This window comes from Macaca nemestrina, chromosome 11 (assembly GCF_043159975.1).
Source record: "Macaca nemestrina isolate mMacNem1 chromosome 11, mMacNem.hap1, whole genome shotgun sequence".
NCBI classification, from domain to species: Eukaryota; Metazoa; Chordata; class Mammalia; order Primates; family Cercopithecidae; genus Macaca; species Macaca nemestrina.
The window spans coordinates 22,241,487-22,265,891 of NC_092135.1; the positions used below are offsets into that span (position 1 = coordinate 22,241,487).

General features: G+C 38.3%; 1 protein-coding gene across 2 annotated transcripts in view; it reads left to right on the plus strand.

Moving 5' to 3' along the window:
• Positions 1–24,405, plus strand: part of LOC105492585 (thrombospondin type 1 domain containing 7B) — a 900,526-nt gene that overhangs the window by 259,427 nt on the left and 616,694 nt on the right. The window lies entirely within an intron of this gene.

Genomic DNA, 24,405 nt, shown 5'->3' on the forward strand with positions numbered 1-24,405 from the left:
GGAGAAGTAGACTCCACTTCTTGATGGAATTGTTGCAGTCATATTGTAAAGGGAGTAGATACAGGGAGGATTGACTATTTGGAGTTTTTTTCTTAGATATTATTTTTATTTATTTATTTTTTGAGTCGGAGTCTCACTCTGTCCCCAGAGCTGGAGCGCGGTGGCACAATCTTGGCTCACTGCCACCTCTGCCTCCTGGGTTCAAGCGATTCTCCTGCCTCAGCCTCCCAAGTAGCTGGGACTACAGGTGCACACCACCACACCCAGCTAATTTTTTTTAACACATTGTTTTGTATTATTATACATTGAGTTCTAGGGTACATGTGCATAACGTGCAGACTCCTTACATAGGTATACATGTGCCATGCAGGGCTGCTGCACCCATCAACCGGTCATTGACATTAGGTATTTCTCCCAATGCTATCCCTCCCCCCACCCCACCCATGACAGGCCCCAGTTTATGATGTTCCCTGCCCTGTGTCCAAGTGTTATCATTGTTCAATTCCCACCTATGAGTGAGAACATGAGGTGTTTGGTTTTCTGTACTTGTGATAGTTTGCTGAGAATGATGGTTTCCAACTTCATCCATATCCCTGCAAAGGACATGAACTCATCCTTTTTTATAGCTACATAGTATTCCATGGTGTATATGTACCACATTTTCTTAATCCAGTCTATCATTAGTGGTACTGGGAAAACTGAGTAGTTACAGGTAGAAAGCTGAAACTGGATACCTTCCTTAAACCTTATGCTATTTTTTTTATTTTTAGTAGAGACAGGATTTCACCATGTTGGCCAGAATGGTCTCGATCTCTTGACCTCGTGATCTGCCCACCTCAGCCTCCCAAATTGCTGGGATTATAAGCGTGAGCCACCGCACCCGGCCAAATTTTCTTTTTATTTATTTTTAAATTTTTACTTTAGGTTTTGGGATACATGTGCTGAACACACAGGTTTTTTTACGTAGGTATACATGGGCCATAGTGGTTTGCTGCACCTATTAACTCGTCATCTAGGTTTTAAGCCCCACATGCATTAGGTGTTTGTCTTAATGCTCTCCCTTCCCTTGCCCCCCACCCTGCCGACAGGCCCGTGTGTGTGATGTTCACCTCCCTGTGTGTCCATGTGTTCTCATTGTTCAACTCCCACTTATGAGTGAGAACATGCAGTGTTTGGTTTTCTGTTCCTGTGTTCGTTTGCTGAGGATAATGGTTTCCAGCTTCAACCATGTCCCTGCAAAGGACATGAACTCTTTTTATGGCTGTATAGTATTCCATGGTGTATATGTGCCACATTTTCTTTATCCAGTCTATAGTTGATGGGCATTTGGGTTGGTTCCAAGTCTTTGCTATTGTAAATAGTGCTGCAATAAACATCATGTGCATGTGTCTTTATAGTAGAATGATTTTTAATCCTTTGGGTACATACTCAGTAATGGGATTACTGGGTCAAATGGTATTTCTGGTTCTAGATCCTTGAGGAATCACCACACTGTCTTCCACAACGGTTCTTTCTTAAAAGAGCTCTACAATGTGCTACAATGTTGTGTAGGAAGAATGAGCTCCAGAACTCACAGGCCCTGATGCTAGTTGGTCTCAGAAGTCTCTGAACTTTGAGCTCTATCATTTGCCTTTTTTGAAAGTTTGTGTGTCTCTTATCGTTAAGCTATCTTTGTTATCTTTGCTGTTGATGTACCTACTTCTAACAGCCATTTAACTGTATCCATCTCTTTTCTCATTTTACTTGACTAGAAACCAGTTGACCTACATCTGTTAGGGATGTATGTAAAGTAATTCTCAGTAATTTCTATGGCATGGGGAGCTCTTTTTGCCATGCATTTTTGTTGCCTAGAATCTTAATTTTTTTGCTAGTAGAAGATATTGTAGAGAGGCATGTTTCTAGATGTCCAGGGTGAGGTTCTAGCTAAGATATATGTCATAATTTTTTTTATTCCTCATAAATGAAAACATCTTACATGTTACACTTCAAGTTTCAAGGGAGTGGAAAGAGATAGTGCTTCTGTTTTTTTTAAAACCATTCTATTCTCAGGTCCTACCAACTTGTCTAGGGCTCATCATAGGTGGTAGAATGAAGGAATAAATGCACTGATGATTTGTACCAGCTCTAAACCCAGCTAGGCTGGTGAAAATCCCCAGTGCTTTCTGTGTTCTTAAAAAGTATCCCAGGCAATACTTCCTTGCCTCTGAGGGGTATTAGAAGGATTAACTAATGTCAGGAGAGGGCTTTGATATGCATCAATGAAGGGCATCCCATAACTATAATGTTTTATTGTTATAACACTATAAAATGCTTTTTGGGACATATAGCTTACATATTTTCCATAAAATTAATCCATAAATCATGTACAAAATGTATCAAATCCAAAAGCAATAGCTTTGACCTTAGAATTGCTGCAGCAGTAGTTTGATGATATACTACCTACCACATCAGCAGTACTCTAAAGTACATAAAATGTGCTTTCATATATTCAAAATGTGCAAACACTTAAAACAAATGACTAGGTGCTTTAAAAAAATTAAGTGATTCAGAGTTTTTCATATGTAATGCTGGTATTTTAAATACATTATCATGAATGCTGCAATTCTTAGTTATTTTCACTAATGCACATGAAATACTCACTATTTATATGAAAACATTCCATAGAACTACCTTACAATTTCGTTCTTTGAAAGGTAATCTTCATTTCCTTATGCTTCCTGCTTAATAGCCGTATACAAATGTCCACAGAGCTTTTAATGAAATGTCAACATGTAAAATCTTTCTGTTACATCTTTGTTTTATGTCACCAACATGGCAAATAGAATACTTGCAAATTTTTCAATGGAAATATTCATTTCTCCTTCTCAGTTACACTATCAAATTTATGAGTAACTATAGGAGAATGAAGGAAATATATTGTCATTACTAATGTTGTCAAATACTGGTTTTTCATTTCAGTATACTTGAAGGAACTATTATGGCTTATAGATATAATTTCCAGAAATGTAAAAAGACATACCTGTTTCAAGTAGACTCTTGCTTACATAAGGCTGTTTTTCAATACCTCTATTACCATACAGTGCCTGTAAAAGAACGTTATTCTGCAAATTTAAATCAAAATGGTGTGCACATTCTTTTCCCAGAGGGACTTAGCCAAATAGGGGAATATTACTGAAAGGGTATCTGTGGCAGATGCAAGGTAACGTTTAAATATTTGCATAGTGTAATACCAGACAGCAGGTTTGGAAGTACGATTACTCATTTCTACTGGATTTCTTGTCTGTCCTCACAGTGGCTGGGCTGAACCTTTCTCTGTCCACTTTTGTCTCATTTTGAGAATGTCGAGACCATTTGGTATGAATTACTTTCACTACTTTCTTTTTTTTTTTTTTTTTTTTTTTTGAGACGGAGTCTCGCTCTGTCACTCAGGCTGGAGTGCAGTGGCCGGATCTCAGCTCACTGCAAGCTCCGCCTCCCGGGTTTACGCCATTCTCCTGCCTCAGCCTCCCGAGTAGCTGGGACTACAGGCGCCCGCCACCTCGCCCGGCTAAGTTTTTTTTTTGTATTTTTTAGTAGAGACGGGGTTTCACTGTGTTAGCCAGGATGGTCTCGATCTCCTGACCTCGTGATCCGCCCGTCTCGGCCTCCCCAAGTGCTGGGATTACAGGCTTGAGCCACCGCGCCCGGCCCACTACTTTCTTCTGACACCTCACTCACATCACCCCCTTTCTCTCTTCCTTCTCTGAGAAGAAGGTGTAGTTACAAAACCCTGCTGTTCGTGAAACATTGTTTTCTGATTCAGTAATTTTCTGACTCAGTGTTCCTAAAGCTTTTGTACGTTGGTTAGCATAGCTACTCTAAAATATTTTGCATTAACATTATTTTTGACTAAGTCTTTTTTTTTCCTAAGGGATTCCAAGCAATCCGAGGGCAGAGATGATACGTTAAATATCTATTTCTGGCATTTCTGATATAATTCTGACATCTACATTTTGTACATAGCAGTTACATAACCCTGAATTGAATTAAGTTTACATGTGAGTACTGCAAATAGTACTGTTCTAACTCTGAATATTTTTTGTTTACGTATTAAGATGATCTAAATATAAATGGACAGTAGATTCTTAGCTTAGACTCATGAAGAGAAAATGAAGGTCATGTTTTTGAACTGATTATATATATGTATATATACATATATATACACACACACAGATATAGAGAAAGCATGTTACGAATACTGTACTTTTGTTCAAAAAGGACAGGGCTTTATGAATCTAGTTTATTTTTCCATGTAAATACAGTCTGCTGTTATCATTTTTTACACTTCTGTGTCTGAAAAGAGGTCTTATTTTTATTTCCCAACAGGTCTTGATCTGACAGGTGGGGGAATTGCAGGGGTGGAAATCACAGTTCTGCTTTTTTGCCTCTTTTTCTTTGTCTTTTAAGAAGATAAATATGGATTTATTTGGCTAAAGTACTTTCTGCATGAACAAACTGTATCTTAAGATTGTTTTTTTCTCACATTTTCAACTGTGTGATAAAGTGACATAAACAGTGTAGTTTATATTAGCTGGATGTCCTATAGAGAGTATGGAAAAAGGATATTAAGAAGACATTAAAAATACCTTTTATGGACATTAAGGAGGATGTTTTAAGTCACGGATGATGGATTAATGGAATCCGTGTTAGTCATGTCACCTATGAGAAGGATAATCCTAAACATTTTATGTGTGAAGATTTTAATCTAATGTTTAGCAAAATTAAAAAAAAAAGTTCTGTTGATTGCTTCCTTTGGAGAATCAGCTAATTGTTATTACTATTTACCTTGTAAAATGTTAACATAAGATAGAACTCTAGTCCATAATATTTCCTTACTATGCATTTTGGGCCCAAATTGGGCCTATAGTGGTAGTTATCACTTGGGAATTTAAAAGGTTGTATGTCCCTGAAAATGTCCTTTTACAAGAATGTTTCATGTTTTTTGACATTCTACGAGTGGAAAGAGATTGAAATATTTGACATTTTCTTGAAGAGATTTTTTAAAGCATCATATTAAAACTTCTTCATTCAGAATCACCACAGAGATGGGGTTGAAAGCTACATGGTCATGTTTAAACCTATCTGATGAAGAAGAGCCATTTCTCTGTGATGGGCAGCAGGTCTTCACTGACCTTTCATGGAAAATCCACACTGCTGATGAGCCTGGCACCGTTTTGGAAAAGAGCTGCCACTGCCCTTGGCCACTCACAGTCATCAATGCCGGGACCGTTTCCAAAGTCCCTTAGTCTTAGACTAGACGGAACAGCTGGATTATGTTTAACTTGTATTAATTGGGGGAAGTTGGATCATTTTTAAGTTGTGTTTCTGTCAGGAAGATAAGACTAATCACTTTTTAAGGATGTGGATAGGCAAGGCAGATTAAATGGGGAGGAAAGAATCCTACTACTTTGAGAGAGGGCCCTGCAGAAAAGGGTCAAGGAGGCAGGGTTGCACTCTACAGCTACAATCTGTACCATTCACCTTGGCTCTGCATAGCAGGCTATAGTGGAGAGCTGGCTGTCAACACCACTATGAAGTTGGCACATTCCAGTTTGCTTTTCTGTAGGAGATAAAGTAAGTTATATGCTGAGAGTCACCCAGCTAGAAAGTGGAGCAGCCACCGTTCAAATGCAGGCTGATTCCAAAGTCTAGGGATTATTTCTAGAAAAGGGAATGAGGAAGGTAAAGTGGAATTTTATGAATTAGCACTGAAATTTATGGAGAGGGATAGTTCTGAAAATTTCTTTATTTGAAGATGAATAAAAACAGAGGATGGGTAAAGCACACAATTATGTAAACCTTACTCTGTGCAACCAGAAGTTGAACTTGGCCTGCTGAATATACATCAGTGACACTTCTTTCATTCTTCTCTAAAATACACATTTTAAAGATGTGGGGAATAGGGATGGGTTTCAAGCTCTTGGCTTACTATTCTGGATCTTCCCTTTATTACTGCTGAGATCCTGGATAGGTATTGTGGCTTCTCTGTAGAATGAAAAGTTACCCATTTCCAGGGATTTTTGATAGAATTAAATGATATATTAATAGTCTATATCAGTGGTTCTCAGCTATGGTGATTTTGCTCCCCAACAGGAATTTGGCAATGTCTGAAGACATTTCTGATTGCCATAAGTAGAGAGGGGGTTGGTGATACTGCCATTTTAAGGGTTGAGGCCAAGGTTGTTGCTAAACATCCTGCAATGCATAGGACAACGCTTTACAATAATTATCTGGCCTCAAATGTTTAAAGTGCCAAACTGAGAACTTTTGTACAGCAAAAACCTGGTAACAGACAGTTCCTCCCACATGGACTTGTTATTCATTCAGGTCTCTCCATGTGTTAGGAGCTTCCATACTTGCCTCTGTCTTTAGATGCCTACAAGATGAGATCATTGAAGATGAAAGCACACAGTGTCCTGCTGAAGGTCTCACAGTGCTGAATGGCAAAATCAAGATTTGGACTAAAGCCTATACAGCTCCAAAGTACTTTCTACAAACTTGCTTCCTCATGTTTAAATTGTCTACTGCCATTGACTCTTTGCTTTGGATATTTGGAAGAACAAATGAATGTAAGCTTTTAAGGCTGATTTATCAGACACTCTGAGCAGAGCCTGCCTACTCTATTGTGTTTCTGTCCACATACTGTGCCCAGCTAGTCAGAGGGTGTTGGTTTTCTGGCTGTAGCTGATTGCTGCTATGGAAGCTTTGCTCCTTCCCCACTGCCTGCTCAGGCCAGGCTTTCAGATCACTGACAAATGTTCACTTCTGTAATAATCATCCCCATAGTACAGCAAAAGGTTTGGCAACACTGTGAGCAACGCCCTGCATGGTTTATTGAAATTGCCTCAAGAAAGAAGCAGGGTCATAGAGGAATAATGGAGTGTTTGATTCTCAAAGGAACTCTCTGATGAGAGCTACAAGGGCTGGACAATGCTTACAAATGTGTTCCAGTAGAAAGGTAGATAGGAGCTGTGGGATGGCCATGTCTCCTAGACTAAATATGAAAGCTTATTTTGATTCTTCTCTTCCTCTAGGTGGAAGCTAGAGGAAGCTAGCCCAAGAGGTAGCTATATTTATTTTTCTTCTCTTATCCTTCTTTTTCTTTTTTTTCTTCTTCTTCTTTTATTTTTATTTTTATTTTTTTTGAGATGGAGTCTCACTCTGTTGGCCAGGCTGGAGTGCAATGGCACAATCTTGGCTCACTGCAGCCTCTGTCTCCCAGTTTCAAGTGATTCTCCTGCCTCAGCCTCCCAAGTAGCTGGGATTACAGGCTCACACCACCACGCCTGGCTAATTTTTGAATTTTTCGCAGAGACGGAGTTTCCCCACGTTGGTCAAACTGGTCTCGAACTCTTGATCTCATGATCTGCCTGCCTCGGCCTTCCAAAATGCTGGGATTACAGGCATGAGCCACTGTGCCAGGCCGAGGTAGCTATATTTCTTTCTGAGACCTGTAGATCTCACACTTAGTGTACCCCATGGCTTATGTGGTCGGCTAGAAAAAAGTAAAAGGGAACTTATGAGCCTACATCTGTCTTGAACAGAAAAAAAGAAAAGCTCAAGTAAATCTTCATGTAGATTATGAAGTGTAGACTTCAATTACCCCAAAGTGGTATAAGCTTTGATAATGTGTTTCATGGGGACAGGAATTATGAGGTACTCAGACTAATTCTGTGAAATCACAAGGGGAATAAAGAGTTCTAATGGCATGTTACAGTAAGTTAGTGCCAAGGGAATAGAATGTTATGGTCAGCATTAAATTTCCATATCTAGTCCATGATTTAAGTATTGATTTATGGAGAACAAGGATATAACAGGGTACAACTCACTCTAAAATGAATGTAAATTCATATTTTGTGGATGATTCAGAAATATTGTGTGTTTAATCCATTTTTATGTCATCTCTGTATGGAGAAAAAACTAAAATTCTTTGACTGTTGGATATCAGTACTTTCTTGTTTGTATTCAGGGGGATAGTCACACGTTTGTATAGAAGGAAAAGAAGGAGAAGTCTCCTTGAGGTTGTTGATGATGGGATGAGCATAAGGGGTACAGATAAGCAGTAATTTTGGTCATTGAAGTAATACATATTCGATGTGGCTATTAAAGTATGCTAACAAAATATACTAAGAATAATAGAATCAATTGGCAACATACATATATTAATATGAATATATGTGCACATGCAGAAATGTATATATGCATTTATATTATATCTAACATAGTTTATAATAGAATATCATATTGTCATATCACACATATATTTATATATAAAATACATAATGGATATATAATAAAAACATACATAAGAAACAGAATTGGCTTAAATATATGTAACTTATGTAATATCATAATATATATTTAATATAACAATATGTTATGATTATATATTAATATATAAGCCAATTCTGTTTCTTATGTATTGTTATATTAATATAATACTGGATTCATGCAATGTTCTTGGCATAGCACACAGAGTCAATAATGCTGTGTTCTAAAATTGGAAGCAATGATTATATTGCTATAATTCGCTAATGTGTGGCCAATAAAGTACATCATGTCATATCCTGAAGTAAAACCCTAGCACAGCACAAGGTATATTTGAAAGGATATAGGAAATGTGAACTTAGAGAGCATGTCCTGTAGGTAGAGCCTCTTCATGGTCTGCAAAATAGGCACATGTTCAATGATTGTTCTGAATTAGTTTGTGCCTTTACAACATTAAGCCTTGTCACTCTTCTGTGGGATCTGATCTCACGTCTCAGGGCTTTGACAATTGCTCTGCTGACACCCTGAAACATGCTGATCTCTGCCCTGCATTTTACCTCCACGCTTACTCCTTGTGAACATGTGGCAGATCTCAGACTTTTACTGATGTGTTCGTTGTTTTGTGGTTTTGTGTGTTCACATCCTGTAAAGGATGTAAGTGCTAGGCTTTGGATGGGAAATTGGATTTTAACCTGAACTTATGAGATGTGAATCCTAAAACTGAATTATAAAAATGTTTCCATGTTATCTATAATCATTGAGGTTAAAAAAAAAAATCAACTACCTCATCTAACCCAACAATAAGAAAGTATCATGCATGCAAAATATTTCTGTCTCTCTCTTTTTTTTTCCTCCAGGGAACAGTTACACGGGGAAAGAAGTTTGTGACCCTTTGCACACTAGGGATAAATTCTTGAGGATTCACATTACATATTAAAAGCTTGGAGGAGTCCTTTAAAAATGAAAACTTTTAATTTTGTTTAACCCTGTATCATTCCCAAATTTATTTAATAACAGGGATCCTCCTTTCTTACTAAACTCAGAGGGTACAGTGGTTCCACTTAAAGCATTTTGGAAAATCCTAAGTAATAATATGTTATCTTCAGTTAGAATCAGATGAGATGATTAATCCAGGAAAGGCAGGGGACAGCATAGTACTCCCTTGTCCCCAGGAACTTTTAAAAGTCAGCATTTTCTTTTCAATAGCCTGAGCTAACATTGATTCTAACAAGTGATTAATGAGTCCTTATAATTATTATTTTCATTATGTGATTGTAAAGTCCCTCCATAATTCAAACGACATTTCTTCAATTCACTTTCTTTGTAAGCTGAATTCTCACAAAGCACTCTGGGAAATTCCAATAATGCAGGGGCTAAAAAGAGTTGACACAGGCTGCAGGCCATTGCTGTGTGCTCGCCCAGCTCGGAAAGGGTAATGAGGATAGATTTTCTCAGTGCACTATTGAGCGAAGGTTTGCATGTCCCATGGGGCTGTCAGTCTCTGGGCTGGTTGGGGATGCATTTATTATTGCAGTACATCTCTGATTTTCTTTAATTATTATATGTGGTGGTGACTATTATAGTGGATATCCCTCTCAGCCAAATAAATTAGATGTGCAAGGAATATAATTTTCTTTAACTTACTTTGGTTATTTACTTTGAGCCCTTCCTACCACCAGGGTCCCTAATTATTTCCTCTGAGACGTTCACCATTCTTCAGCTGTCAGTCAGTTGAAACTGGTCACTGTTTAGAGGGCTCTTCTTCCTGATAGGCTGGCTGGAGACTCTCTCTAGAACTTCTGCACCATGCTTGGTTCTTATCAGTTTTGTTCTGAGGAGGAGAAAGAGCAGAGAGGAAGCTTTTATTTTAATCATATGTACTTTTTGAGGCAGGAGGTGTGTGGCAGGGGAAGAGACTCCTTACCTCAGAAATACCCAATGTAACCTACCTAGAAGGTTCCTACCTAGGAAACTGCACACAAATCCCAGAGGCTTGTTGGACTGTGTTGACGTTTTGCTCTATTACATCTCTTCTCTGAGAACAGGAGCATGGGCCACTGATGACCTGTTTAAAAGGAGAAAGGGGGAAAAGAGAAATATTAGGTGGAAGGAAACAATTGTATAGGTTGATATTTCAAAAATGTCTTCCACCATCTTCTCCTAATACATCTTTCTGTTTCTATAAACAAAACCTACTTCTTACACACATTTCTCCCATCCTTTAACCCCACACTGAAGGTGAGTACTAGGTTTCTGACCCAGACTGTACTCTTCAGAACAATGACCTCAATCCAAGCTCCTCTAGGGTATAAGCATGAAGACATTATCTGGAGAATATTCCAGGTTTTAGTTGGGAACCTGCATCCTGACAGCTTTCTCACTGCTTCTGAGGTTTCTCTCAGCTTCTCCTGCTTCCTCTTCAGGCAGAGGAGTGGTCCACATTAACAGCCTTGAAGCACACCTGTTTCCGGCTCACTCCTTCTTAGACATTTTCCTGGATATCTGAGAATGTAGTCATATCAACAATCTCCAAAAAGATTACATTCTCCCCCTTTTCATTTATTCTGTCAATTTTTCTGAAAATATCCAGGGAATTTAAGGCATTCAGGAATTCTTTTTAAAATTAGTCTGCTTTGTAAGGCTGCTTTGAGGACTGCATGACATGTTGGCTGTAAAGTGTCCAGGATAATACTGGGTGTACTGATGCTGCTGCTACTATGATGAACCTGGGACCACTATGATAATTTCATCTCCCAGCACTTTTTAGTTTTTCTTGTACAAAAGTCTGCCTTTGTTCCTGGGGGATATGTTCCAGGACCTCCAGTAGACTCTTGAAACTGTGACTAGTACAGAGCCCTGTACATATTATGTTTTTTCCTATATACATACCTATGATAAAGTTTAATTTCTAAATTAGGCACAATAAGATTAATAACCATAATACAACAGAATAATTATAGTCATAATATTATAGTAAAATCTATGTGAAAGTGGTCTCTCTTTTTCTCTCTCTCAGAATATCTCATACTGTACTCATCTTTCTTCTTGTGATATGGATCCTAAAATTAACAAGGATAAAATGACTGTGACGATATGAAGGGAGGTGAATGACGTAGGCATTGTGACATAGTGTTAGGCTACCACTGATTTCTGAATTCCTGAATCCATGTCACTATCCTGTACTTGCAGCAAGTGGCTTGATGTCACTTGTTTCAAGGGATCCTTTTCTGAAGTCTTCCTTATGGGCTTAATGCTTTCTGGTGCAACTCATTGCCATCAATTGCAACATGTTTCTCTTCCTGTCTTCCACCTAAAAATTTAACACCTTTTCCAACTCAGTACTTATCATGCACTGTGGCTGTAACTTTTGTAGTTTGAGGTGCAACAGCAAAACCAGCATGAATTTCTTTTTCCTTCTTCATAATTTCACAGGTAGAAGATTCATTCTGATGGTAGATCTTAATAGACTTTTTTTTTTTTAAGTCTAGAACTTTCACCTTTTCGCTTAAAGCTAACACTTTATGACTCCTCGTTGGTGTATCTGAATTGCCAGCATCACTACTCTTGCACTTTGAGGCCATTATGAGTAAAATAAGGATTACTTGCACACAAGCACTGCCATACTTCAACGTTCAATCTTAGAACCCAGATGGCTACTAAGTGACTGGTGAGGAGGCAGCATCTGCAGTGTGGATACACCTGACAAAGGAAGGATTCACATCCCCAAGCAGAAACAGAAGCAGGACAAAGTGAGACCTCATCATATTATTCAAACTTATGAATTATCTCTGGAATTTTCCATTTTGTATTTGGGAACTGCAGTTGACCATAGGTAACTAAAACCACAAAAAGTGAAGCCGCAGATAAGTAGGAACTACTGTAGTAAGCCGGTATAATAGAATCTGAAATGCAATTCTCATTTATTTACATTCTTCAAGAAAAATGATAATGGTATTTTACTTGTTGAGTGAGATTCCTGCATCATTCTCATTAGGTCTATACTTAAGATCAAAGGTATTTCTGTAGTCTTGAGCACTTTAGTACATTACCATGCTAGCCTTGAGAAGACTGGGCACCCCATCACTGAATTCCATGGGCTTTATGGAGACTGGAAAGAAGGGGTATATAGAGTTGCAATAAAGAATAACAGGCATTGCAAAAGGACTTGTGAAAAAACAGTATTTAAAAATTCTATTGGGCATCATTATTAGGTGCCCAATAGAATATAGGTTTCTACCTATAACCATAAACTAAGGAAACACAGAGAAGAGGCTTTTTGTCTTCAACTCTTTTTTTTTTCATTTTGGAAAAATCATCAACCCATTGTGTTGTGTGTTGTGAGTTTCCAGTGTTGACATTACACCTAACTACACTTGACATGATTCTGCTTCCTATGATGCTATTAGTTCTAGCTTCAGTAATGTGCAATATTAATTAGACCCTAACTGTATGCCTAGTGCTGGGCTACTACAGGTTATAGAGTAGTTAATAGGGGGAAAATGTTTCTACCTTCATGGAGTTTAGAGTCAAGTGAGAGAGACAAGTATTAAACAGTGAATTCTACAATTAGATTTGTAATTTCAAGAGTGAATGCTTTGTAAGAGAATAGAGTACTATCAGAGCAGAGGGAAGAGTTCTCTACAGGTATGCCTTGAGATCTAAAGGGTGAGTGGGAATGAATGTTACTGGGCTGTAGCAGGCAGTGCATGTAATTTGGTTTAAGAGACCCAGCCAGGTATGGTGGCTCACGACTATAATCCCAGCACTTTGGGAAGGCAAGGCAGGCAGATCACCTGAGGTCGAGAGTTCGAGACCAGCCTGGCCAACATGGCGAAACCCCATCTCTAATAAAAATACAAAAATTATCTGGGCATGGTGGGGGGCACTTGTAATTTCAACTACACGGGAAGCTGAGGCAGGAGAATCATTTGAACCTGGGAGGCAGAGGTTTCAGTTAGCCAAAATCATGCCACTGTACTGCAGCCTGGGTGACAAGAGTGAAACTCCATCTCAAAAAATAAAATAAAATAGGCCGGGCGCGGTGGCTCAAGCCTGTAATCCCAGCACTTTGGGAGGCCGAGACGGGCGGATCACGAGGTCAGGAGATTGAGACCATCCTGGCTAACACAATGAAACCCCGTCTCCACTAAAAATACAAAAAAATTAGCTGGGCGTGGTGGCGGCGCCTGTAGTCCCAGCTACTCGGGAGGCTGAGGCAGGAGAATGGCGGGAACCCAGGAGGCGGAGCTTGCAGTGAGCCGAGATCGCGCCACTGCACTCCAGCCTGGGCGACAGAGCGAGACTCCGCCTCAAAAAAAAATAAATAAATAAAATAAAAAATAAAATAAAATAAAATAAAATAAAATAAAATAAAAAAGACAGTCCATATGACTGCCCAGGTATTGGAAGGAGCTTGGCTTATTGGGGGAACCAAATGGTGGCCAATGTGATGAGAGAGAAGTGAGTGGAGGTGGCTGGGCCAGGAAATCAGGACACTAAGGAGTATGATGGCCCTGATCAAGCAGGCACTTTTATGTTATGTTAATAATATTGTTTTTCTTTATTTTGAAAGGAACAGGAAGCTGTTGATGAGTTTTCACATGAAAATGACATACAGAATGACATGCTACACCCAAAGGAGTACAAATTTGAATTATTAAAAGATATAGGACCACAATAGGGAAAAGGAATTGATAGCAGGGATGGAGTAGGGTGGAGTAGTGGATTCTTGAAGGCAGAATGGGAGGACGCTCCTTTCATCCATGCAAGAGAAAGCAATGGTCTGCACCAAGGTTGCAGCTGGCGGTGGAATGGGATGAAGAAACTGGGGCAGATTGAAATCATATTTAGGAGACAGAGCTGATGGGTGATTGAATCTGGTCTTTGTAAATCTTCCTGAAAGTCTTCAGGCATACCCATTTGACTCTACTGGGTATATAGGTGTTTTAGTTGATTCTCAATAGAAAACAATATTGTGATTATGCCATGTTGTAACCGAGCACAGGCTCAGGTGTTCACTGTTTGAAAAGCCAATAACGAAGATGCAGCACAGTGAAGGGAAAGGGAAAGTGACTTTATTTCTAAAGCTAGCTGTGGAGAAGTGACTGGCTTATGCCTCCAGAAACTGCTTCTAATTTTAAACTAGGAAGAGGAGCTAAAAAAGAGAATTTGGAATGGGAGCCATGCAGGAGGGGTGCTGAATACAAGGTCCATGTGTCTTGTTCCAGTGGCCATCTCAAGCCGTGGTCCACCAGGAGCGCGGCTGGCATCATCTCAACAATGCCAGCTTGTTGCTTTGAGGTAATCTCTGGAATTTTGCAGCTAAGTCTCCAGGCTTGGTCTGTCTCAAGATTAGTCCCTGGAACTTCTAAGTAAACACATAACTGGATAACAAGCATACAGCTAGATAAATGTGCATGGGGCAAAGGAGTACATGGTGGGAAAGGGAAGGGAGTGGAGTTTTAGAGTGTCTCAAGACTGTATTTTAAGACTAAGGAAGAAGGTCTCTACAGTTATTTATTTATTTTTTATTATACTTTAAGTTCTGGGATACATGTGCAGAATGTGCATGTTTATTACATAGGCATACACATGCCATGGTAGTTTGCTGCACTCATGAAGCCGTCATCTACATTAGGTATTTCTCCTAATGCTATCCCTCCCTTTGCCCCCAGCCCCGCAACAGGCCCTGGTGTGTGATGTTCCCCTCCCTGTGTCCATGTGTTCTCGTTGTTCAGTTCGCACTTATGAGTGAGAACAGTTTGTTTCAAGGTTATATGTTCACTGGGAAGAAAGGAGAAAAGAAAAGTTTTATAATGCATTTTGAAGGTAAACTACTCAGTTACAATGTTACTGCTATTCTCAGACTTTTTAAAAAAATATGCTAGCTTGAAAATTATTTTACAAACAAGAGTAGAGTCTCACATAGTCTTAAAATTGCTGTTTCAAAACAAAAAATTATTCTGTTGAAAAAGAAGTGAGACGCACTAAATGTTCTGTCCACCAAATGCAGCCAGTACTTTGCTCTCACTTGTATATCGTATGAATATCTGCTACTAGAAAGAGATATGGGTTCAGGTACAGATTTACTCCATTTATCTCTTACAGTGGTTGGTTCTTGAAGTTAGGGAAAATATTTTCTTGGGTATGCTCTTGTGCAATGTTTATCTCAGGCAATATTAATTCTTGAGTTGCTTAATGGTAAATGAAATATTTGCATGCTCTCTGCCCTTTTGTTTTATGTATTTTTAAACTTGTGTGCATAGTCCCAACGTTACTACCTTGCCTTGACCTCTAGTAGACAACATAAAAGAAAGCCTCCTTTATCAAGCTCAACATGTATTGATCATTCACTGGGTAAACAGAACTTTATTCTCATTTTTTTGATTAGGGGCACAGCTTAAAGTTTTCAGCCTCCTGAGCACATCTTCTAGTTTGCTTTCTGTGTAGTATAAAGCAAACAGATATCTGGTCCTCTTGAGTGAAGTCAATGCCTGGTCTGTCTCTAAGCTCAAGGAGAAAGTCCTTCAGGAGAACGTTGTGTGGGATTCAGCTGGTCTGTGTTTCTGACTTACTCTTTATTGCCATTTCCACTTAACTGATGCAAAACAGCCAAGTAAATGATTTTCTTCCACCTCTCCAGGGAATCCAAAGGGCTTAGTTGAAGCATTTATTGTAAGTAAAGTCAAAGTTGAGTGAAGCCATATTTATGGGATGAAAACACCTCATAAATATCTTTTGACAGGTAGCAGAGCCCCAAGAGTTTTGAGGCCATCGCTCAAACCAGGCCATTGAACTGGACAGAGACGGAGGCAGGGGCTTTTGGCAGAAGACGGGTGGTAGGGCCTTCGGCCCCTCATACCGGCTGCACTCAAAACAGACTCCCTTCTAAATACGTTTTACCCATTGGCTTTGCAAGCCCCATTTGCTCAAGGGATATCATTGCTAAAAATAATTAAATTGCAATTGTTGTGAAAAAGGTTTAGAATAAGATAGAACTGGAGAGGGCACCTGAGCTGTTTACCTTGTGCAGATTCTTTGATCTCATGCATTGGTGTCCTCAATTGCAAAGCAGAACAATGTCAATAAGGTACATATAGCATTGGGAAGATGATGGTACGTGTTCAAAAAAACAAAAACAAAAATAATAAACATTGCCTGTTACTATTATTGTAATTGTTATTCTAGGGACACATCATTTCTGATTGGTGTCTAAGGGTTCGTTCCTGTGCTAAACCCCTGAATCTTGCTGGATGTACTTGAGCAGTAGGTTGGCTGGTGTTTTTTTTTTTTTTTTAAATTATTATTATACTTTAAGTTCTAGGGTACATGTGCATAACATGCAGGTTTGTTACATATGTATACTTGTGCCATGTTGGTGTGCTGCAGCCATCAACTTGTCAGCACCCATCAACTCGTCATTTATATCAGGTATAACTCCCAGTGCAATCCCTCCACCCTCCCCCTTCCCCCCTCCCCATGATAGGCCCCGGTGTGTGATGTTCCCCTTCCCGAGTCCAAGTGATCTCGTTGTTCAGTTCCCACCTATGAGTGAGAACATGCGGTGTTTGGTTTTCTGTTCTTGCGATAGTTTGCTGAGAATGATGGTTTCCAGCTGCATCCATGTCCCTACAAAGGACTCAAACTCATCCTTTTTTATGGCTGCATAGTATTCCATGGTGTATATGTGCCACATTTTCTTAATCCAGTCTGTCACTGATGGACATTTGGGTTGATTCCAAGTCTTTGCTATTGTTAACAGTGCCGCAATAAACATACGTGTGCATGTGTCTTTATAGCAGTATGATTTATAATCCTTTGGGTATATACCCAGTAATGGGATGGCTGGGTCATATGGTACTTCTAGTTCTAGATCCTTGAGGAATTGCCATACTGTTTTCCATAATGGTTGAACTAGTTTACAATCCCACCAACAGTGTAAAAGTGTTCCTATATCTCCACATCCTCTCCAGCACCTGTTGTTCCCTGACTTTTTAATGATTGCCATTCTAACTGGTGTGAGATGGTATCTCATTGTGGTTTCGATTTGCATTTCTCTGATGGCCAGCGATGATGAGGCTGGTGTTCTTAAGCAAACAAAGGCAAGAAGGATCTCATTTCACGTAACAAATAGTGAAGGGACCCTGGGAGCAGCTGTCTGCTCCAGGTGACAGTCTAGGAGGGCGAAAAATCTCAGCATTACCAAGCAATTTGTTGTTTGTGTTATACAGGTTTATAATGTAATTTCCACTTGTTTATTCTGTTTTTTGGCCTCTCTTCCCTCACCCACCCCTTAGATTGCAACGTTTATGGAGCCCTTATTCTTCCCTTCCAGTCTTAGAACTGTTCTGATAGAAACCAGTATGATACAGTGTTACAAATCACTGGATGGGGTGTGTGTAAATAAAATTGCCAGCCCCATTTTTGCTCCAAATGATTGTGTGACCTTGGGCAAGTCACTGAATTTGTCTAGGCTTTACTTTTTCCTGCAAAAACTCTGGGCTGTAAGATTCCCTTGCCACTCCTACATTCTAGGAGGTTAGCAGGAGGCAGGTTTTAGTGATCCTAAAAGACCTACTTGTGTCAGATTGCTGTGAAATATATGAAGTTTGAGAGTCTTTTTTAGGCTTTAGAATTTTTAGAAAGTAGCATTCAAACCAGAAATATTGATAAACAATTTTTAAAAGGTGGTTTTCTGTCTCCGTGATGTTTGCATTAGCTGATGAGTGGTTCAAATACATGTCTAATCTGCTTTGCTGTCGAGCTACTTCTAATGGATGTTCTAGACACTGGCGACTAATAATTTGTAATCAAAAGTAAGTAACAGAGGCATTTTGCTTTTCAGTCAGAGGCATCTGTCCACAAAGATGAAATGTGCTATTAGTGCCAAACAAAAACAGAATCATACGGAAAGAGCTGGGAACATTAGCAACAAAGCTTAGGCTTACTTGAGGTATAAATATTCCATCCAAATGCTCTGAGGTAGTCTGCTATGGAATCATGAACTGCCTTTGCAAGTAAATATTTGTGTGAAAATGAAGTTGTATATGTTAGCTTTCAACTTTTGCTGTTGAATTTTTCTAATGAGATTTATGGGAATACTTTAGCACACATATTCAGGCCATGAATGTACCATGATTTTTTTTTTTTTTATGATTTTGGTATAACTGAATTTTTTGTTGTTGTTGCAAAAAGTGCAATGGAATTTTTTTAATGAAATGCAATAGAGTTTAAGTTTCCTCTCATTTAAATTCTCGTATGTTTGTGTGTGTGTGTGTGTGTGTGTGTGTGTGTGTGTGTATATATATATATTTTAGTATTATCTGATGCGTGACTCAGTAATGGATATATCTGATGAGCAGGTTTTCGTTGCTAGTCTAGAAAGTATTGAGTGGCTTTGTGCATCCTCTGCTAGTGGAAGTTATTGATGATCATGATTGATTTAGAAATATAGACTTGGAAACTCTCATCCCTTCCTGTTTCCATCAGTGAGCCTGCCTCCAGGGCTGACTCTCAACTTCAGGCTTGCTGCTATAGATCTAGTGAGATCTGGGAAACAAAAGCATTGAGACTGTTAATACTGTGTATAAAGTAAGTGTAAATAGGCCTAAAGGAAGGACCAAACATCCGCTTCAGGAGTAAATTGGCATTACACTTAGTGTACAGCATTAACAGATATCTAATGCCTTATTTATTTTTGTATTCCCAGAATCTAATACACTACTTGTCAAGTAGTAGAGAATGAATAATTGCTGTTATAATGAATGAATGTTCAGTTGCCACTTTTTCCCATTGCTTGAGATCTTAGACGTATTTTAGAAAGTGAACTTTCTTAGATAAATGTCCGCTATATAAGATAGGTATTATTTTAATTATTCTGTAGTTGATGCAGTAGCTTTTTGAGAAGTAAAAGTCACTACATTCACTTATTGGAAGTGAAGCATCTTATAGGTGAGTCAAGTTGTTTTAAATCCGATTTTGTAATTCTGAGGTTTATGAGTGCTTTGATTTAGTAATTATTCACAAATAGTTTGCTTAAGTTGCTAAAACTCTGCATCATTATTCATGTCATCTCCCCACACCCCTTGCCCAAGTTAAAAATAAAGCAACATCGGGATAATAAAAGCTTTGACAGGGAAAAATGAAAAATAAAGCAAACATCTCTTCCTATTGCATGCATAGTATTAAATTAGGGTTGCCATTTCAAATCGTGGCCAGTACTGTGCAAGAGCTATGCAGAGTGTTTATTTTCTCTGTCCTCTAGAACCTCCTTTTTCGTTTGTTTCAGGCATTTTGTTGAACACCACACCTAAAATTCAGGCATCCAACATGCTTTCTTAAATGTGATGATTTAGGTTGAATGAAGCATGCTTCTAAACTAATCCAGTTAAGGGTAACTTATTTAAGATGATAAAATTTGCCAACACTTTTCTGATTCTAGAGGAATATTACATTACAGCATTCACATATTTGCATTTCCTGCAAAAACACAGGCAGAAAAAAAGAGAAATCACAGAGCCTTAAATTTGAAAGTGATCTGAGATTTCATCAATGCTACCCTTCCAAGTCCAAAGAATTCACTTCTAGGCCAAAATGTTAATGTGTTAATGTGTGATGTGGCTTAAAATACTTAGATTATTCAACAGCAACTATATTCCTCTCACAAAAAGGGTGGTAAGTTGCAGATACATGACTCTTTACATAATGTTTGTCCAGGTAAACAGATACAGAACTACTGTCCCATTACATCATTGAAATATTTTCTGATAAAGCAACCAGCATGAGTTTTATTAATAGTTTAGAGCTACATTACATCAGTAGTCAAACTTTTAATATTCAAATTGTTCTAAATTTTGTTTTATTTTTATTACTTGGTGTCTGTTTTTGTTCACTAGGCATATAAAATTCTTGATATTTAAAAACATGGTATCATGTATTTCTTTAGATTATTTGTGAATACTGTTAATATGTAATACATAAATATTTTGTAATAAAAGCAGGGTTATTTTGTATGTGGTAAATTTAAAGGTAATATTCTTCTTCATGCAACTGCTTACATTTTTAATTACTTCTTCTATTTGTGAACTTGGACAAGAGATGTAAGATTTCTCAAACTGCCAGTCACATTTTACTTCAATATGCATGTTTTTTTGAAATGGCAAAACCACTCAGGGCTGTGTGATTTTTCACTTATGTATGTATTGAAAGTTCATAGCCAAATACAACGGAATAAATCATGGAGCACATTTCCTCTCCATGCCTGAGAAATGCAAATAGCTATAGGTCAATTGCGGAAAGGTCTTGTCTTCATCTCATATGTCTTGTTCGTAATTTGATTTTCATTTATTCCACATGTACACAATTCAGTTTGCACTTGCTTGTTATTTAGACGTTTTTTTGGCTGTCCTCAAAGTTTGCTTTAATATACGGAGGAACTATTCTAGCTGGACTCTGCCTTTTTTTTTTTTTTTTTTTTTTTTTTTTTTTTTTTTTTTTGAGATGGAGTCTCGCTCTGTCGCCTGGGCTGGAGTGCAGTGGCCGGATCTCAGCTCACTGCAAGCTCCGCCTCCCGGGTTCACGCCATTCTCCTGCCTCAGCCTCCCGAGTAGCTGGGACTACAGGCGCCCACCGCCACCTCGCCCGGCTAGTTTTTTGTATTTTTTTAGTAGAGACCGGGTTTCACCGTGTTAGCCAGGATGGTCTCGATCTCCTGACCTCGTGATCCGCCCGTCTCGGCCTCCCAAAGTTCTGGGATTACAGGCTTGAGCCAGCGCGCACGGCCTTGACTCTGCCTTTCTAAATGTCCTGGCCAAGGCTTATTAACATGCATGTGTCTCACTTTACAAAAGCCACTATCCTAAATTTCCAGGCCAAGGAGTGGGGAGTAATTGTTTACATACTGCCTTTATTACCTGTTCTACTCATACTCAAAGGAGTATTGACATATATAACATAATATTGAATTAACTCATATCCAAAATTAATATAGCTTAATATTCCTTTGGTTAATTTTTAGAGTTAATATTGGATATGAGTTAATATTGGATTAACTCGTATCCACATAGGAGATCCTGGCTAAGCTAAGAAACATCTTCAATGATAGCAATTTTAATTACTTAATAGTTATACTTTGTTCTCCAATGATGTAGAAAAAATTTTGCTGTTTGATAAAATTCTGCATTTGATCTTAGCCAAAAGGCTAAGCAATTATTTGGTAAAATTCTGTAAAGAAAGAGGAGATGAAATCTAAGGGAAGAATAATAATTTCTAAAGTTTAAAATAGTAATAATTGCAAATAACCAAAAAAGTGTTAGCTTATTTTAAAAGTGGAAAACTTACAATAAAAAAATAATAAGAGAATGTCATAGTCAAATGCTTTCAAAGTAAAGACGAGTCATTTGGCAAGATATTCTAAATGAATTAAGTGTAATATTAACTTTTGAAGATTGATCAGAAATAGCTCAAGTTTTCTGATCTTACTTTCATTAATCCATGCAAAAAAAATCCTGAGTGGAAAATTGTGTGTGCTTAACACCTAAACAAACAGAGATGAACTGACAGTCATTATTTAAAAATCCACAGTGCTGTACAAAAACAAAAACAAAAACAAATTCCTTTAACTTTATCCAATAACTGTTTTATATCATTCAAGACTAACTTTAGATTTTAAAGTTTGCCGTGTTTGTATATATTTTGAAATATTCCCTTATTGAGTAACTGTGGGAATTTGGGGGCAACAATAAAAATTTTTATGAATAGTCTGACATGATAGACAATGAATAGAATACTTAAACTGAAACTTCTCTAGAACATTAGGACAGAGAAAGCCTCCCAGTCACTTTCAAGTAACAAGAAACATCTCAATTTGCAAAGTAAAAAATTGTGAGTAATCTAAGAACACATCACCAGAATTGCCGGTGGCTGATTAAGTCAGCCTGTGCTAAGATCACTGTTTTCAATGCATGTTCTCTATACTGTGAGCAGTCTGTGCTGGGATAACAGGCTGGAGGAAGGTAGTGGGCAAACTCAGGGGCATTTTGGTAATGAAAGCTGACCTGCTCCAGTGAAACCTGTCCTGTTTCAGCAAGAGAAGTCTCTAGTATGTTTTCTATGTTTTCTCTCATGAAGTGGCAGAAGACATTGACACTGTAACCTAACACACTATTGCCAAGAATGCCAGGTGTATATGGCTAGAACAGGGATGTGAGGGAGAACTAAGATGACCAGGTGCATTAGAAGCACACCCTTTTGTCCTACTACAGTGACAGATCCTCATTTTAGTGTGTGGCCCCAAATGCAGATAACTTGCTTCTCTGGGGATGTATATGTTTCTTCCTAAATGCATGTGACTACGTACATGTCTACTATTTGTACAAATGTAGTGGATGCTAATGAAAATATTTTTCATGGAGTAATTAAACATCATTTGGGGCAGCTGGTCAGATTCAGGGAAAGAGAGAGAGCTTGTGTATATTAATATGCCTCTTAGGGTCTGAAATGACTTATGATCATCACAATCCTGATACAGGGACGAACTTACCTAGTTAAGCTGATAAAACTTTTTTTTTAAAAAATTTTAAGTTATGGGATACATGTGCTGAACATGCAAGTTTGTTCCATAGGTATACATGTGCCATGGTGGTTTGCTGCACCTATCAACCTGTCATCTAGGTTTTAAGCCCTGCATGCATTAGGCATTTGTCTTAATGCTCTCCCCACCCTTGCCCCCCACACCCCAACAGTCCCTGGTGTGTGATATTCCCCTCCCTGTGTCCATGTGTTCTCGTTGTTCAACTCCCACTTATGAGTGAGAACATGTGGTGTTTGATTTTCTATTCCTGTGTTTGTTTGCTGAAGGATGATGGTTTCCAGCTTCATCCATGTCCCTGCGAAGGACATGAACTCATTCTTTTTTATGGCTGCATAATATCCCATGGTGTGTATGTGCCACATTTTCTTTATCCAGCCTATAATTGATGGGCATTTGGGTGGGTTCTAAGTCTTTGCTATTGTAAATAGTGCTGCAATAAACATACGTGTGCATGTGTCTTTATAGTAGAATGATTTATAATCCTTTGGGTATATACCCAGTAATGGGATTGCTGGGTTGAATGGTATTTCTGATTCTAGATCCTTGAGGAATCACCACACTGTCTTTCACAATTGTTTGAACTAATTTACACTCCCACCAACAGGTTCAGATTACATATTTAAACAAATGAAAGGGAGGAAACTTTTTTTCATTGCTGTTGACACAAAATGTGATTACTTACTGTCCTTGTGAAAAGAGATATGATCAACTTTCTTTATAAGGCCTGCTGGTATGTCTGTAGATCAGATGCAAAAAATATGATAAACATGAATGGGCAGCTCCCTCATATGTCCATTTCTTGGACTCTTTCCTACACAAATGAATTAGTTAATTACAAGATCTGGCATGTTACAAGCTAATGTTGGAAACTTTACCTGGAGTCAGTACCTATCAGAAATCAAAATGGGTACACTTCAAGGATTCTAGGGGCAGAATTTCCACAGACAATTCAGTGCTGCTGCTTCTCTTACTACCTCATCTTTCCCCTGCACCCCATTGTTATTTTCATGCAATTCACTCTGCAAGTACTAACCAAAACTGAGGGCGATTATTTTGAAAATGAAAATAGGATACTTTGGCAACTTGCAATGTTAAACATATCTCTTTTCTGAGCTTCTTAGAGTATGAGCTGAAGGACTGGAAATATGAAAAATTCTACTTTATTAAAATCCTGGCTTTAGGGTTTTTCTTTTAGCTGAAACACCACCTCAGTGGAAAGTATTAATATTGAGTTAGATGTATAGGCTTTGGAACATAGTAGTTATAATGGTACAAATCATTTGTTAAATTTGTATTGTCTGCTTGACACATTATATCATTTATCTTCAGAACATTTCTACAAGTCAGTGCTTTTATTATCTTCTACCTTATATAGGTGAGGAACTTTCTAAGGCTTAGAAAGTTGAAATAATTCATCCAAGTTTACGTTACTGATGGAATGCTTATTTCAACAAGAGTGTCCACATTCTTCACCACTAAATTATATTGTCTCTGTTCCACCAAAATTC